This window comes from Lathamus discolor, chromosome 2 (assembly GCF_037157495.1).
Source record: "Lathamus discolor isolate bLatDis1 chromosome 2, bLatDis1.hap1, whole genome shotgun sequence".
Taxonomy (NCBI): Eukaryota; Metazoa; Chordata; class Aves; order Psittaciformes; family Psittacidae; genus Lathamus; species Lathamus discolor.
Window position 1 is genome coordinate 104,915,075 of NC_088885.1, and position 17,515 is coordinate 104,932,589.

The 17,515-nt window shown below is 37.6% G+C and overlaps 1 long non-coding RNA gene across 2 annotated transcripts in view; it reads right to left on the reverse strand.

Moving 5' to 3' along the window:
• LOC136009340 (uncharacterized) overlaps positions 1–17,515 on the reverse strand; it is a 172,425-nt gene that overhangs the window by 2,254 nt on the left and 152,656 nt on the right. For both annotated transcript variants that reach the window (XR_010610506.1, XR_010610508.1), the window contains one exon: positions 416–590. This is a non-coding gene — a long non-coding RNA (uncharacterized LOC136009340). The remainder of the gene's footprint in view (positions 1–415; positions 591–17,515) is intronic.

A 17,515-nucleotide genomic window follows, 5' to 3' on the forward strand; every position in this document is an offset into this window, starting at 1 on the left:
AACGCTTTTACTACCTGTTGGTCTGCATGTAAGTGAAAAGCGCCTGTGTCTGACTACTTAAACTGAACTGACATACCCAATAAAACAGGCACTGAAAACTCAGTAAAAGGCTTTTTGGCACCCCAGGAAGCCTGGGGAATCATAACATAATTAAAATGCATAGAAGGCAACTCTGAGTCAGCAAGGCAGACAGTACTTGGTAACTGTAACTTGATTACTCCTGAAAGCTGATAAAAATCGAAAATAGTGATTGCCCACCACAGGCATAAGATATCCTTGCTGCTTTAAAAACATAATCACTGTGTTGCAGGAGGTCTAATCAGCAGCTACCTATAATCTCTGTGATAGCTGTAAAAATGTGTTAATGCAATATTCATACAGGTAGCTGTCATAGGCATAAACCATCATAACTTACCCCTTTTTACTAATGAATACTTCATTGGGCCATCCTATTTCAACTTATTTTCTTACAAAAACAGTGTAGGTTCAGCTGCTGATTTTTTCCAGACTCTATGAACAACATCTCACTAAAAATGTCAGTCTTGAACCAAACTCCAGAAGAATCAAGGATCAGATGCTGGAACCTAAACCTGGAGAGGATGGCACAATTTAGTGCACTGAATGCAATTCCACATTTTAGAGATAGTTCTTTTTGTTTAAAAGATATCAGCAAAGTTTTCACTTGGGAAATGCAAGAGATTAGATACATGTGGGTCATTCTTGCTCCTACTTTTATGGTTCAGGAAAACAAAGAGGGAGGACTTAGGCTGACATGACAACTGCCTCTCAGTCTTGGAAGGTTGTTTAACCTCTTTATATCACACTTCAAGATAAACAAGGAGACAATACTTCCTTTCTGTTTTGCTTGCAGCTTTAGTAGACATTAAAATAGACACATCACTATGTGGCTGTGAAGTAACCAGGCAATGTCATACTAATAATAAATTGTTTAAAATAATTTGTGCAAAATTATACAGTTTGAAATGACATTACAATATCTGTGAAATATACATATAAAATTAACCAATATGGTACTGTTAATTATGAGACTTCAGAATAGCTACCATACCAGAAGACAAAAAATATAAAAAAACTTCAGGATTTTATGAAGAATCAAGAATCCCACACATTGAAAAATCATGGAAGGTTACTAAAAGACTATGAGAAACCCCAGAAGTTAGGTAGCTATTTGAGAAATACAGCCAATAATTAGTTTAACTAGGACAGAGATTATTTTATGTAGAACAATCAAAATGTTTGCTTCCATAGCATTGCATTTGAACTTTTATGCCACTTTCCTGTGATTGGAACATTATACTTTTTATTTTTAAAGCCTCAAGTGATCAGCTCCTTGACAGAAAAGATTTCATCTTCAATTCCTTTTTTAGTTTCATTTGCCAGTTCACTACTATTAGAACTTTCAGTGTATTAAATAAGGCAACGTGGAAAATCTTTTTAAAGACAGGAATCTTCTGGGTAAAATGTCCAATGATGATATCAAATATCTTTTCAAGCATAACTCTTGGCTCACAGTTTAGCCACCCACAGTTCTACTGACACTCTATAGCTTTACCAGAACAATAGCAAGACATCGATCTGTTACCTGAAAGAAAAATCTAACCTCCCCTTAAGAACACCTTAAAATATAAAATACCAAACTTGGCTGAAAAGAACTAAAAGATCCAAGAAATAAATTCTGTTCTTCCAAGCAAAATTTACAACCTTGCTCAGAGAAACCCTGCTCAGATAATGCTTGCTCTAGAGACACCTACATGCGATAGATATTTACCATTAAAAGTTACCAGGTTACCTACAGCTACCTAGAGTTATGCTCAGGAGTTTATCAAATTGCTGCAGCAATAAATCACAGGCTCCCAGTCCAAGAGGGACCCTGCAGACAGAATGCAGTAGGTCTCTGCTACCCACATCAGAGCTGCTACAAATGCACCACACTCCAGAGAGCCAGACTTGTTAAACATATGCAGAGCAGCTAAAGATGAACCAGAGATCATGATCAAGACCTAACTCTACATCACAGTCACAGCCAGAGCAGACTCATTTCACCAATGAAATTGAGTTGCTCCAGATATGCGTGCAGGGTGCCCAGGCACCTCCCAACACCCCTTTGACTTTGCCACGCTTCAGCTATAGCTGTGCTGGGTACCTCAGAACAAATCTCGCACTCCATATTTCAGGATTCACAGATGAAGTAGCAATGTACTTCTCTTATGCTCAGGAATCTGCTCGACATGATGAGCCTGCTGTGAAAATATTTACCACAGTTTATTGGAGTGAGCAACATATACAACACAGAAAGCAGGCACAGAAGTCACTTCAGCTCTTCTCCATAAGCTAGTGTTTAGTGCCATAGTGCAGGATAGGTAGGCAAAATTTTCCTGTTTGCTCAAGACCAGCTGTCTTCCCTCCCTGGTAAATTCCTAAAAACTAGTTATACAAGTTTCATCTGTTGATGCTGTTCAATTGCTCATTTTTCTCTTCCAGAAGGCTCTGAATTATTAGTATGCCAACACATAACTCCAGAAGATGGTCTTATCAACATGCAAAATAACTTCCAGAATGGAAGCTGTACCTTCCCAAGGATTTGTGGGTTTGACTGTCCTCAGGCAGAGAGGATGAATCTCAATTTTCTACATCCTATTTGAGTAGTATAAATAGTTTGTACATTAGCTAATAAAAAGCCCTTCACTGTATTAATAAGCTCTTAAAAGAAAACTTTGAGAACTTATACCATCCAATGAAAAAAAAAATTGCAAAGACAAAAAGCAAGTTCCAGACTGTAAATCCTCTGAGTGTAATTCACTCAGAAGATCCCTGCTGGCCTGTGAAGAGTTTTACCTTATAGTCTGAAAGCCCCTGTTTCTCCTGAGACATGGATTAACAAGCAGAGCTGCAGCATCCAAGGGTACTGAAAACACCAGGTTTCTCGTTGTTGTCTTGCAACAGACGAATTTAAACTCAGATTCTCATGCACTTATCTCTCTTCAAAAGCAGCCATATGTCTTGTCTCCAGTCTTCAATCCTGATTTATATGTATGATGGAAGCTTGTTTGGGCAAATTTAAAAATGCTATTTGACCAATTATCTCTGTTTTATATCACTAATCTTTGGAAAAAAAAATAATAATCTGAAGTCAGAGTTTTCAGTGTTCTCCAGAAAGAGTCTCAACGTTAGCCCACTGGTAGCATGATAAAATATTCACATCGTGTATGTTTTCAGCAGAGCACCATGCAAACATCAGCTAATTACTGTTAATTAAAAAATTATCTGCAAACATCTTTCCTAGGTCTGTGAGAACCAGTCATTTGATTTTATGATTAAATTATAAAAATGTTTTCAAAGAACAAATGAAGTAACAGGCCATAAAATACTGAAAGGTGTAAAAGCAGTTGATTATGTTGTACAATATATTATATGATAATAAAGCAGTTAGGATAACATGAATGGAGATTCAGTATTTTATTACCTTCAAAACCTTTTTGCTTACACTGCCACTACAGTAGCTTGAAAACATTCAGTTTGTGGAGAGTGACAGTTATGTCATGATAACCATGGCCTGTGGAAGCAAAATCTGCCCAGAGCAGGAGATGCAGATGCAGAAATATGCTGTTTATGAAGCACAGGCTTCAGTGCAAGCTCTGAAAAATTATGCTCTTAGTTCTGAAGAAATATGTGGGTAATCATCATTTTACATTTTTCTGGGCAGTCTAGGAATTTAGGACATCTGACATAAGGCTCCTATGTGACAGGTACTGTCACAAGTCATTACGAAATGAATAATGAATTTTACATATTTGAGATTAGGTGTGTGGAAAGTGTGGAAATGCTATTTTTCTGATATGTCTTCTGGAGAATTAAACTTGCTGCCAGTCAAGTCCCAAACATCTTTTTTTTCCTTAATCTGAAAAAAATATTTTAAATAAATATAAACATAAGTATTGAAGCAGACAACAAACACCACAACAAAAAGGTGGGGTTTGTTTGCATCTGTTCTAAAATGCATTCTGGGTGTTTTCATAAATTGCTATTTTGGAAAAAATAAACAGGCATGCAAGATACATAAATGAATATGGAATTACTTTTCAGCAGTCAGACCATGAACTGTAGGTACTTTGGAGGTACTATTCAATATTTTGGAGGGGAACCTCTGATATCCTCTGAGCTGCTTAAATATCTGTAAAATCTTTTCATGCAAACTGAAAGGACCCTGTGAGCATCCATTTGCCCTGCAAGAGGAATTTAGTGGAAGAAGTTAAAGGAACAAAAGATCTAGATTGAGGCTCTCAGACCTCTCTCTGATTCTGCTCTGATTCTCTGTTTCTGCTCAGAAACAAAGTTTATAGCAAGAGGAGAATGAGGAGCACCAATTGAAACAGCAGTACGTTTGTTTACTACCACATGAGGCATACTCTGTGATCTGTATTTATTTCTTTCTTACAAGTGAAAATGGCCTCTCCCAATTCAGAATTACCAGGTTTCACTGAAAATTATTGTAGCAATCTCCTTTTCTACTGTGCCCCTAGTCAGTACCAAACCAGGTTTTACTTTATGTAAAAATAATTGTGAAATATTGTAGTGTGTAGGTGCTAGAGTAGTGTAATGCCACAACCTTGTTGCTGTAAAACTCATCTTTCCCTTACAACTTGGTTCTAAAATTAGTTTATGCAGTCTTCAAACCAGCACAGTTTTTCTGCTTATTCCACCACAGTTTGCAGTGTAGCTAAAAACAACACAGCAGGATGCTGCAACCTCTGTGGAGTCATCACAACAACTCTTCAGGCACCAAGAGAAAAATGAAAGAGCACCAGAGATTTAGGCTACATGAACATGCATAATCCTGTGTGTTTGTCTCTCTGCTTCTCTGGGACATTCATTCCTTAAAGGGGAGGTGGGTTTTATTCTGAAGTCTAGTTTGCTTGTGTCTTGGATCTTGTTTTTGAAATAAAGATGCTGAAAATAAAACCATGCACGGGAAATGCACACATGAAGAATAAGCTCTTTTGCTCGCTCTTTGTCTTTTACACGCACTTCATCTACCGTTTGGCTAATGTAGATAGATGTGACTGTGAGTAGGAAAGGAAAAAGTTCTGGTTTTACTGTTCTTAATTCACCTGTTTCTGTCTGATTTAACAGAACAGCTTTAGCTTTTTCGTGCCCTCAGTCATAGGGTAAGAACAATAATTATGACCAATCCAAGAAGGAAACTGTCTGCAAAACATGATTTTAGCCTTTGTTTGAGTAGGGGAGCAGTAATAACACTGGAATTCCCTCCCTCAAAAATGGTAGCTAAGACGAAGAAAATTGTTCATTGATACATGCTTTCCCAGAGGCAATCAGTTTAATGGTAACTCCAAGAGTCATTACCATATACTTTCTGGTTTTTGAAAGGGCTTCCAAAGCACTGCTTCCTTTTCTCCTTATCAGTCATTATTTCTTGTATTTTCTCTGCTAAGATCCCTGGCAGGTTAGGTGAAATTAAACCAGAGTGACAGCATGAAAATGGCAGAAAATTAATTGGTGTATTCACCTAAGAACAATATCAGGGTTTCACTTACCCTGGAATATCCTTTAGTAAAAAAATAAAAATAAAAATAAATAAAAAATGGAAAGTCTCTGTTGTTTCTGCTTGATTTGCCTTTGCTATGCCATAAATGGCCATCCTGTTAAAGTATGTTCCTCTGCTGAGACAAAGGAATATCACATGCTAAACCAACGATTTTCCATGCACTGATATTTGCCAGAATTCCTGACAGCATTTCAGCTGTTAGTCTGGAGATGGCTGCTGCCAAAACAACATGAATGTGACACACGTCAGATTCAGTAAATCTGTCTCTGGTTTGTGTTCTCAATGATTTTGATCACCTACTGGGTGTTAAAATCCACTGAATTCAGTTGTTCTCTTTTTCTCCATATAAGTTAACGAACTTTGTTTCTTAACTTGTACTCTTATTGTCTGTGTGTGACACAGCAGTTTGGCACCGGAGAAAGTGCCAAATTTTCTCTTGGAACCCAGCAGTGGAGTTGGATTTTAATGCTGTGCAACCATGGTTACATCCACTGTGCTTTCCTGAATTTCACATAATTGAATAACTAGCTTAGTGTTGTTGCAGCAAGAAAGGCTCTTCATTCAGTTGATCCTTCCACATGGTAACGCTTTCTATTAGCTGTTTGTGTAGAATAGCTCAAGCACTGAAACAGATCATGAACAGTTCTGTGCTTATTTGAGCTATACTTTCTTTAATTAATAATAGGGAGAAACCAAAGTTCATTCTTAAGTGTGAATATGTGGGGTTAATTTAAATTTAATTTCTGAGATCTTTTTTCATTGTATTTCTAATATAACCATGGCTTCTGTTTTGTTATGTATTTACTGGTTCATCTAACCTAACAATTTACATTTTGAACAGGAAATGTCATAATAATTCAGTAAGGAAAGTAAAAAGAGAAGGGAACCACCTAACCCCCAGCCAGAACTAGTGGCTGCAAACCTTCCATTTGCTTTTAAGGCTCGGAAAGCAGCCCCTGGCCAGAGGGAGAAATGGAAGTTTATAGACGCAGATGGTCTGAGTCTGAAAGAGGTAAAGGTAACTGAAAAAACTCTCTTTAAGAAACTGTAACATCATTTATGTTCTGGCTTTGTTTGGCTCTGAGCAGTTAAGAGCAGCTGACTGACAACTGTGGCTCATTTTAGGACTGTGTGTGTCAAGAGATTTACCTTTACAGTATTTTATCTTAGTAATGTTTAGAGCTGAACAAGGTTTGGAACAGTCCCAGATCAAAAGAACCGCAGATTCAATCTACCATTTTGTAATTGCAACTCACTGTTGTTTTCAACTGTGTTACCACATCTAAAGTTCAAGTTTAAAGTGTTTTTACTTTTTACTAATGAAGGACTAATGTACAGTCATATTAACTCCTGAACAATGTACAGAGGAGCTTCAGAAATGGCGATAGTTGAAAATGAAGTAAAATAGAGACTATTAAATATATAAGCCAATACATAGTGTGCTTAAAAGCTGAAAAATATGTAATTGTTGTTAAATTATTACAGGACATTCTAAACAATATTTAGGAGTTTAGGGGGAAAGAATGCCTATGATAGAGTTGTTTAAATAGGAATTTCCTTAAAAAAAAAAAAAAATCTTTGTATGTTTGTCAAAGCCCACAACTGGCTTTAATAAGTATTTACTGGCATGTGTGGGGTTCCCCTGCCCACATACATAAATAGACCTCTCAATCTGCTGTACTTACAACATGCAACATGCAAAAGTCAATCCCTACTGTTTGAGAAAAACAAATGTGCACTAGTGCCTATGGTCATGGCATGAACATGCCTGCATCCACATCTCTCAGACAAGGAAAGCATTCTTGCACAAAAAGAGTATCCTTGAGTACTTGAATACCCAAAGTCTTGTTACGGTTAAAGGGAAGCAAATCTTAAGTGTATGGAGATAAGAATTTATTATTGCTGTAAATTAAATGTGAATGACCTAATCAAGAGGCTATAAAAATCATTAGTCCAATTACAATGTTAGTGACAACCATAGTCCAAGTTAATAATAAAAAAAAACCTTCATCAGTAATACACTATAAATTGTTACAAAAAATATTCACCATCTCTCTCCCTTTTCTCTAATTCCAGGGTTTATTTGGGTCACAAGGCCCAGATGCTTTCATTTTTCCCCAAAAAGCCAGCAAGAGGGGTTTGCCGCAAGTTGTTAGCTGCTTACTATTTCTGCTGGTAGGCGTACAATGTCTGTGATTGATAGGGTTTTCTTCCTGCCCAGTCTCAGGACCTGCTTGGGTTTCTTTTCAAACATTTTTAGCTTTCCTCTGAGGGACTCCCTGCTAAAGCCAGAGAGTGGCAGAGTTGCATTCCCTCAAGGGCTGCTGTTTGTCATCTGCCTCAGTCAGGGTGGTGGTATATCACAGATCACAGGGTGAGAGATTGCCCACAGGCACTGCCCTTCTCTGAAGCTGCTAAACCAGGCCAAACCCAGATGTGGACACAGCAAGCTTGAATAAGCCCTGACACTCTACACTGTTGGAGGCTTATGAAGCCTGGGACCTGTTTGAACTAGTATTTCCTGAACTACAATGACAAAGCTGGTGTGATTGGAGCAACTGCTGCTCGAGAATATGCTATTATATACCACTGCTTCTCCAAGATACCAGACCAGACATAAATGCTCTGCCGATGTTCACACCATGGCAGAGCCAATTTTTAGGAAATCAACAAGTCTCCAGCTGCAGGAGCTGGCATCCCTGAGCTGCTGGTATTTAGCAGGGAAAAAGGTTACAGTAAAAGCAATCTTAAATAGGAGGTGCAGATTTATATTTCGGGAAGTGGGAATGAAGTGTTCATGGGGCCGTAGAAGCTTCATTAAATACTTTTAGGCTAACACTCACCTCTCAGCACTGAAGTTGTATTCATCACAGGGTAATACCTCATAGTTGTTCTGAGTAGTGACTGTCTAAACCTGTGCAGCCCTGGTGAGTGTCTAATTTGTACTGTGGTTCAAATAATAAATTATCACCACAATAATGAGTTGAGAATGTCTCTATGGCCTTGATAGAAAGGAAAATCTGAAGAAAAGAAATTTGGTGTTTATTAGAGTGCAACACATAAATTAATATGAGGAAACTTTGGTCTTAGAATGTTACATTTAAGTGGAAGTGTTTACTACTACCATTAGGCCTTTTTAAAACCACAGAGAAGTGATATGATCCAACTACCATATCAAATTTTTATAAATCTGTTTCTGCTAATCAGGTTTGCAGTCTTGATGAGTTCAGATACTTTATCTGTCATAGAAAGAGGGATGCAACACTTAGTCAAATAAAACAACTTGGGAACTAACCAGAAATCAAGTCACTAAAATAATCAGAACATCTGTTCAGCATCTGTTGTTTAACTTAATTTACTAGAGATGAGTACAGGAAAAAACAGTGTTCTCATTACGGGTCCACTGACAAATAAAGAAATGAGAAATTATTGGAATTATTATTGGGATTACTAACCGCTCCATTTCAACTTCATGTGCATAAGCTATCACTGAAGTCTGACATGATTTCTTTTTCTTAATTCAGAATTTAATCAAACAAATGATTCCTTTTCAGCTACTTCTGCTAACATCATTTTAAACATAACAATCAAGGAAGAAAATGTTCAACATACTTGAAGTGAACAATATAGAACCAAAATCTTGTTCATCTTTCTTACCGTCATAGCTATTTGTGTTCAGGATTAAATCTTACCTTTTTTTTCCCTTTATATGGTTCTGTGGAAATGAACGCAATATCATGGAACCTAGACCTATTGCTAAAGAAGTATTTCATCTCATTTATGGCTGCAAGGAAATTTCTAAAAATCTTAAATAATTTCTGGTTTAATCCATTTTACCCACCGTAATTTGAACTTTTTGAAGTATGCAAGCACTGTACTATTTCCTTTAACATATTAAAATTGGACCATATAGAATAATATAAATTATATTTGTGCTTCAGTAATATAAATATTTATAAGCTTTACATGAAACACAGCATTTATTTCTGATGTAGCTATTGAATAGCAAAATCTCATGTGAAAAAGTTTAGTCTTACACTGAAACACCCTGAAATCAACCTTGTATCACATTTCATCGCGGTTTTTTTCCTCTAATACAAATGTTTTGCAAAACATTTAAATTCATAAGCTATCACTTGAAGTATTTTAATCACTTTCTTTTCTGTTATAGAAATAATTCATAACTGAATCATATTTACTGGAAGAGAACATAATCATCTCACCAGAAAAGTACAGTTTTAACTTGTGGCCTTCATGGGAACCCATATCCAAAAGAAACATCTCACTCTGCACTGAGATTTTTGTTCACTTGAGTTTAAGGATCATTCACTGGAGAGGAGGAAGGGGGGAGGAAGAGGAGGTTTAGATATCAGAAATACACACAGTGAGTAATCCTGTAAGTTTGTGCCTCCTTTTCCCTTACAGTTCCCACAGACTTGCTTAAGACTGCAAACATCTGAGGGCAAATTAGACCTCACGTAAATTATGTCAAGTATTGATTTCACTTAATAATGTGATTTAAGGAGCCTGATGAAAAGTGTAGGAAATCCAAGAGGCTTCAGCTCAAGAATATGTGGGAAAAGCAAAGAACTTTCTAAATTGTCATCCTCCTAGTGTGAAGAATTCGCTGGGCTTCACTAAGTCCAAGTTCAGTACACAACAGAGTACAAGCTCAGCATGAAACAGTTTAACACTGCATTATGTTGTACAGACAAGACAAGGTACATAATCATGTTTTCATATACCAGTTAATTTCCAGGTATTTTTTGATGTGCACAATTTTTTCCTATTTCATTAAAAGCTAATCTAAGTCAAAGTGCCAAGAACTGACATGGGTTGAGAACATTCAAACTGGCAAGTGCTGCAGCTCAGCTGATAAACTTGCAATGCTGTGAAAATTTTTGTGTTTCCCGTTGCTTCACACGTCAGTATTCTTGACATATCAACACACAAAATAAACCAGATCAGTTGAGGTTGATATTTTGCAGTGAAGCAAGACTTTCATTCCCATTTGTTTCCCTTTCTAAGTGTTACTCCTCTCCTGCACTCTGACCCCACAGGCCAGGTTCAGAGAAGCAGGAGGAACTGCTGTGCGGCACCAGGCATGCAAATGGTGTCAGCACGGGCACACCAAGGGAGGGAGAGTAAGCCCCAGGCTTTCTCTCTGGCTTGTGCCTGGACTAAGGAGACACCATCTGACGTGAGGAGGGACACGCACACCCCTGCCATATGTCCTCACACAGAGCGTACAGAGGCATCAGGGCTTTTGCTCACTCCAGGGCTGCACCTATCTCTGTATTTCCTCTGCAACTCTGAGATAAAAACCTCAGAATTAACTTTGAACAAAGAAAAGAAAGAAAGGAAACTGTCCTTACATTTTTGGAAGCTCTGGTTAGTGTTGATTGACATGTCTGTAATTGAGGTGCTATCTAATCACAGAAACAAGATTGCCACATGTTATGCTTGGATTCAGGTTGTACTATAAACTATGCACATCATTGAAAAGCTGTAAAAATAGGAGACAAAGTTACACAAGATGGAGGAAATTTTTCAGACCACCATCTATGAAAAAAGCCTGATCTGCTTTTACCAATGTAGCAAGATTTAATTTCTAAGCCTTCTTTTAATATTAATTCTTGTCATGACCACGGTGAATTTCTACATTTCAGATTATTTTTGGTTTCTCTCAGGCAGACGGAGTTTGCCTTTCACATGATGTCCTGAGGGTGAAGGTTCAATAAGGATGAACTATGCAATCTGCTTCACTATAACGCATGACATACTGTTGATCAAAGAAGAACGTGCTAAAGACCAGATGTTATAAGTAGTAATAACATGTCCCAAGCCTTGCTTTCACCTAATGCATGACATGGTAGAGCTAAAAGTACTCGTAAGATGTGATCAATAGGGAAACATGAGTGAATACCACAGAAAAAAATCTCAGTTAATTTTTTCTCATTATTAATTCTCCTCTTTCCTATTTTAATATTCTGCTGTAATTTCCCTCTTGCATTTAATTTTCTTCCTTGCATTTTTATTCCATTGGGATTTTTCACTTAAAATTGGATTGATAGCTGCCTTTAATTTATTCTTTTCATTTAAAATGCAGGGGTCCACCTTTTACTCAAAGCGAACAACATTACTGAGGATTATGTCAAATCCTAAAGGAAAGAAGCATGTTCCAATTAGTCAAATTCTCTCCTTTGTCTCTGTACAGTTGTTTAATTCTATTTATGATGTAGATTTTCAATGTGGTATAGCCATTTCAACAGTTACGTTACTACATTTTCAATCTGGCGAAATCTTGACTATAATGGAAGGAAGAAAACTGATCATTGTTTCATTTCCAGATTTAGTGTGGGTTTCATATGTCATGCGGTATCATTTCAACTTTGTGTCACACTTTCCCATCTACAAAATGAGCTAGAATGGAAGACCAACAGCACAGGATTCAACAATGCCATGTTAAAGAAAAAAAAAAAACAAAACAACAAACAAAGAACCAAAATAAACAAACAAAAAAAAACACAACAAAAAGAACAACCCACACCGAACTAGTAGAAGGACATTTGGTTTGCAAGATGTCTGAGATTCAACTTCCTTCTGTTTCCTTGTGTCCTCAGTTGAGTAACAGGAAGATTAGAACAGTCTTAAAAAATAAAAAATCTCTGAGGAAAGCTACTAGGATTGTTCAGATTTAAGAACAGCGAGGACACCTACCTGCTAACTTTGGGGGGGAAAGAAACAACCAACCAAACAACTAACGTCTCTTAGCAACTCTATTCATCAAATTATTGATTTTTCTGGAATATAATGCAGAATTTCCTTTACTCTCTACTCCAAACCATGGTGTTGTCTCATATTTTATGGTTATAATCTTTCAACAGAGTATTCTAACTGTCTCATTAGAGACTCAGGATGGTTGAGAATTCTCTTTTCATTCTGTGATTTTTTGGCGAAAACAGAAGCACATCTTGGCCTCTAAGATGGAGTCTAGTTTGACATTGTTAATTTCACAAAGTCTGTTTGCAAACTTCACTTTCCTAGAGTACCTATAGAGACAGTACCTACAGTCTCCCTCTCTAACATCAGACGGCAGCTGTTTTCATAACTACTGCCCTCTCTGACATCTAGGCTGGAGGACACACTTGTCCCTAAGCTGTAGCATGTTACTATTTTCAAATCATTTTAATTCTCAAAAGGACAACTTTAAATGCTGTAGCAAGAGACATTTTCACTTATTCACTGAGAAATTTTAGGGGCATGTGCATGTGCAGAGCTGGATTCTCTGCTGCATAGCTTTGCAAGCATCCTAGAAATTGGAATAGAGGAGAAAACCCGAACTGTTACCGGTTACACTGTGCAAAGCAGTTGAAATACCTCCTTTGCACTGTGACTGACACTTAGAAAAGAGAAAGGAATTCTCAGTCCAGCAGCATCTGTGTATCTATGGGGACTGATGGCTTTTCAGAGTTGAGTCCAAATGAGGATTGCAGCGCTGGCTGAACTCACCCTCAGGAGGGGCCACTGCCCACAAAATGCTTTGGAAAATCTGAGGAAATCAGGTAACATATTAATGAGTGTGGTATAAATAGATAAATAGATTTGGCTGCTGAGTATCTGCGCAATCTGTGATAAGTAATGATGTTCTGAAGTTAATGAAAATAAATAGTGTGTGCTCAACATCATTAAAAAGATATTTTGTATTAGTATCAACTTTTGTTTAAAAACATATTTTTCTGGGAAAAATCTGAAAAGATATACCATCGGGGCATTTTCTGAACTCAGTGGTGGAAGGCATTTGTAGGGCTTAACCCCTTTATCTTGACACACACATGTAAAGCTAAGTTAAGCTTCCCAGTACAACCTTGATAAAAGTAGAATATTTGTACCTCAGAGAAATAATACTGTAGTTTATTTTCTATTTGCATTCATCTTAATTCAAGTAAGTAGAGTACTTTTTTAGTTTAATGACACAATAATATGGTATATGTTATTCTCACTTAACTGGTCTGAGTAACAAACACCGTTTAGTGTTTGAGTTTATTTTTCTTTCTAACACCTCTATTGTGGTCTGTCATAGAGGGGAGTATGTCTCTTGCCTCTGTACAGCTGACTGGTTGCCCTCAGTTTAAATATCTCATACAGAAACATGAAAAGGATTCTTCTTCATCTGTGAGTTGCACAGTCTTAGTTCACTCTTTAAAAGAGTTTAATATTGCTACTTCACATCCCTTGTGATGCAAAGACAGTCAGTGTGATCCAGACTGCATAAAAAATAAGACAGAAACAGTATGATGGTAACTTGCTTACTGATATTAGCACAAACCAACCTGGTTTACTAGGTTAGACCTCAGTAGTTCATTGCCCTAGTGTTCCTTAGCCTGCTATTAGTAATACACAGTATAAAGTAGCTGGTTTTGCTTTGTAACTCCCACTGCAGTCTATGCCATTTCAGCACTCATTGTACTTCCCCTCTGCAAGTTAAGCCTGTTACTTGCTAACTTGTTCATAAGGCTCTGTTCCACTCCAGCATCACAACTAGCTAGAAAATTTCCATTAAAATCTAGTTTTACCCACAAGATGAGAAAATTGATCATCAACATTTTTCAAAATTTAAGCTATCAGCTTGCTTTGAGACCATTTTCCAAAGCCTATGCAAATGTTTAATAACTAACTGACATTAAACAATATGCAAAAATATCTTAATATTCTAGCATTGCGTTTAATTGAAGATTTTAATAAAAACTTAATTAAGGTTCCTACATTTGTACAGGGGGGCTATCCTGAGCTCAATACCATTCAAATCCCATTAGTGCTAATGGCCTAATGCCAAACATGAAGAATATAAAACACATAAAATTTACTTTTAATAAGTCATTCATCCTACATTAAGTATAAAACTATTATTAAAAACACATTCAGGAGGATTAACCACTGTTATTAAAATGAATGTTTTTAATAATCAGTTGATATTTATTTAGTTTATAGCACTGTCTAATTATTACACAATTATGGCTTTATAATGCCCTGTAAATCTTCAGCAAATGAAATGTCTATCTGGAAACATTAATTTTAAAAGTTGCCAAAATACATGTTTTAAAGTCATTGAGTCAATCCTTTCGTTTTCTTTCTTTTTTTTTTTTTTTTGTTTTCTTTTTTTTTTTTTTTAACAATGGGAAGTTTTATTAAAAGAACATTCAAGCAACAGAACTTGAATTTAGAGAAGGCAGACAGCAAGCACACACCAAACAATCAGAAGATGGTTGCATCTCAAAGCAGGGTCTATTTTTTAATGAAAACTATTTAGATAAAAAAGTTTGTCTTCTTCACATGAGATTTTAACAAAATAAAAAATAATCAGCAGATAGTTATCAGACCAGGGCGAAAGAGATTCGTAAATTGGTCAAGATGCAGGCAGGAAATGTATAAGGCAGCTGAGTTTTGGGAAAGAAAAACTTTTCAAGCCCTCAAAAAGAAAATACGAATCTTGAACTGGGAAAGTTTTGTTGACATAATGTGCTTAAAAGGATGGGAGACATAGTCCAAATAGACAAAGAGGATTATTGGAGGAGAGTGACTTGCCATGGACCAACTGTAGAACAATGAGAACAATGCTGATAACAGATTGCTGACTTAGTTATTATTAAATAATGCTTACTCTGATCAAGGGCTTTCCAGTCTCATGTTCAGCCAGTGAAGAGGAGCACAAGAAGCCAGGAGGAAGCAGAGACCAGACACCTTACCCAAACTAGCCAAAGAGGTATTCCATACCACAGCACGTCATACCCAGTATACAAACTAAGGGGAGTTACCCGGAAGGGCTAGATCACTGCTCGGGTCGGGTTGGGTATCAGTCAGTGGGTGATGAGCGGCTGTATTCTCTTCCCTTGTTATTTCCTTTATCATTATTATTATTGGTGGTAGCAGTAGTGATTTGTGTTATACCTTAGTTACTGGACTGTTCTTATCTCAACCTGTGGGAGTTACATTCTTTCAGTTCTCCTCCCCACCCTGTTGGGGGCAAGGGGGGAAGAGGAGAGTGCATGACCGGCTGTGTGGTTCTGAGTTACCAGCTGGGCTTAAACCATGACAGAGTGTCTCCTATTTGTCCCTCTAATTTCTTCACATTGTCTCATGTAAAACCATATTTAATCACATCTTTCCCCTTGATAGACAGAATTGAACATACTTGTGAGTAATTAAAACAGTTTGTCTGATGGAGACCAAAAATATTCTTTAAAATGGGTAAAAATAGCTTACTGAAGAAAAAACACTGTTTAAAGTACCATCCCCATATTTTATCCTGAACTATGTTTGGTAAGTGCTACATGAGCTAATACACACAGAACCTGCAACAAATACAGCCCCAAACTAAATGTAGGAGATTACAGTCCACCATGTGACATGCAAGTGCACACAGGACTAGCCAGAGCTAGTGGAAACGCCTATATGTTGCTTTATATTTATCCTTGCAAATTCACGCCAGCTAAGTGACAGAAAGTCTCTGAGAATAGGCTTGTTGTCTGAGAATAGGCTTGTTGTATGCAAGCAGATACATCTTCAAAAAGTTTGTATGGTATACACACTCTGACCTTAAGTCTGCTCTGCATCTCTTCATTGACCTGAGAAGGTTGTGAGCTGCAAATAATGCAATACGCCTGGCTTGTATTAATCACTTTAATGAGCTAAGGTTGTATTTTAAAAAAGAAAAGAAAAACAAAGGAATGTGTCTGTTTTGACTTTGAAATCTTTTTATTTTACTGATTTCTGTCCTAACATTGAAGTCATAGAATCATAGAATAGTTAGGGTTGGAAAGGACCTTAAGATCATCTAGTTCCAACCCCCCTGCCATGGGCAGGGACACCTCACACTAAACCATCCCACCCAGGGCTTCATCCAACCTGGCCTTGAACACTGCCAGGGATGGAGCACTCAACCTCCCTCAGCAACCCTTTCCAGTGCCTCACCACCCTAACAGGAAAGAATTTCTTCCTTGTATCCAATCTAAACTTCCCCTGTTAAAGTTTTAATCCATTACCCCTTGTCCTAACACTACAGTCCCTAATGAATAGTCCATCCCCAGCATCTCTATAGCCCCCTTCAGATACTGGAAGGCTGCTATGAGGTCCCCACGCAGCCTTCTTTTCTCCAGGCTGAACAGCCCCAACTTCCTCAGCCTGTCTTCATACGGGAGGTGCTCCAGTCCCCTGATCATCCTCGTGGCCCTCCTCTGGACTTGTTTCAACAGTTCCATGTCCTTTTTATGTTGAGGACACCAGAACTGCACACAATACTCCAGGTGAGGTCTCACAAGAGCAGAGCACAGGGGCAGGATCACCTCCTTCGACCTGCTGGTCACGCTCCTTTTGATGCAGCCCAGGATACGGTTGGCTTTCTGGGCTGTGAGCGCACACTGAAGCCAGCTCATGTTCATTTTCTCATCGACCAGCACCCCCAAGTCCTTCTCTGCAGGGCTGCTCTGAATCTCTTCTCTGCCCAGCCTGTAGCTGTGCCTGGGATTGCTCTGACCCAGGTGCAGGACCTTGCACTTGGCTTGATTAAACTTCTTAAAGCCAGCATCAGTCCACCTTACAAGTGTGTCAAGGTCCCTCTGGATGGCATTAATTTAAACTTTTTATTTGCTATCATTACAAACACATACGGCTTTCAAATACAGAATGTTAATGAGAGTTTTTACTATTTTTCCCCAGCATCTCATGAAATAGATGTGATTTAGCTGTGTATGGTGAAAAATATTCTGTAAAGCTCTAAGGTAATTCAAAATTGCTTTTTTTCAACTTGTTTTATTTATGTGAATTTCTAGGCAGCCTCCTCAAGAAGTTAAAAAGACACATTTACAGTCCAAGGATTATCCTTGATTCTCAAATGATTGAAAGAGATCGCAGTTTCAATTTGAAATGTGGATA